Source organism: Arachis ipaensis, chromosome B02 (genome assembly GCF_000816755.2).
Source record: "Arachis ipaensis cultivar K30076 chromosome B02, Araip1.1, whole genome shotgun sequence".
Classification (NCBI taxonomy): Eukaryota; Viridiplantae; Streptophyta; class Magnoliopsida; order Fabales; family Fabaceae; genus Arachis; species Arachis ipaensis.
This window is the reverse complement of record NC_029786.2, coordinates 74,750,978-74,752,083: the sequence shown is the minus strand read 5'-3', so window position 1 is coordinate 74,752,083 and position 1,106 is coordinate 74,750,978.

The following is a 1,106-nucleotide window of genomic DNA, read 5'->3' as shown; positions in this document are numbered from 1 at the left end:
TGATAATCCCGGGTTAGTTAACCCAAGTTACCGAGTGTTGAAACACTCCTCTGAACCTATACATCCAAGCATATCCTTAATACATAAACACCACAGGCATTTGTCTCAGAAGTTCAAACCATTGGTGCCTAGCTTATTTTCTCAATTTTTTTTGCTTTTTGGTTGCCCTTTTTCAGTGGCTTTTTCTTCTTCTTTTTCTTTCTTTTTCATGGCCAAAGACATTTATTCATCAAGATCCATAGACAGTTTTCAATTTCTACATAAAAAATGATAATTCTACACTCTATTTCCAGTGATCTGACTTAAACAATCAAGCATGCATACCACCACTTAATTCTACTTGATTTGTCACTAATTGAGCCAAGTTACTTTTGTTCAAACTTTTCTTTTATTTTTGGAAACAGAACAAGCATGGCAAGCATTTGATTAAGAAGGTGAAGTTATATCCAAACATCAAGGCATTCACTTTATTCAAAGCAATAAACAGACACTCATACTAAAAACTCCACATAACGCTTAAATGACTTATGATGAAAGAAAGCTCATAACGACAATTCACCAATTATAATTTGATTATTAAGGAACGAGACCACCTCTTATTTATTGCTTGGTTCTTCTTAATTCTTGGGATCCTGCTTCTTCTTGCTTCCTGCCTCTTTTTGACCACTTGTGCTTCCTTTGTCTTTTCTTATGATCTTTTTCCAGAATCCAGCCTTTTTCATTGTTTCTTCCACTCCTTTTTCAAGGATCATTGCCTTGTTTATTTCTCCTTCTTTCCTCCCTTTGAAATACTCATCAAAAGCTGGGAATGCTGGGTCCATCTTGTGTAGATGTTCCCCTATGTAGTTAAGCTTGATTTGAGAACTGATGTTGTAATCAGCTTGAACTGAGTATCTTGCATTCTGTAAAGTGGTGGCTTCCTTGATTGCCAAGACATTGGCATCTTGGTGTTGGCATATGTGGCTGAAGGATTCCTGTAATTGTAAATTCTGTTCCCTTTGCAGATCGAAGAATCTTGATTCAAAGTTCCTTTGCATATCCATCATTTTCAGGTGAAAGTCCTCTTGTCTCTCCTGAGACCTCATGTATTGTTGAGACATTCCTTC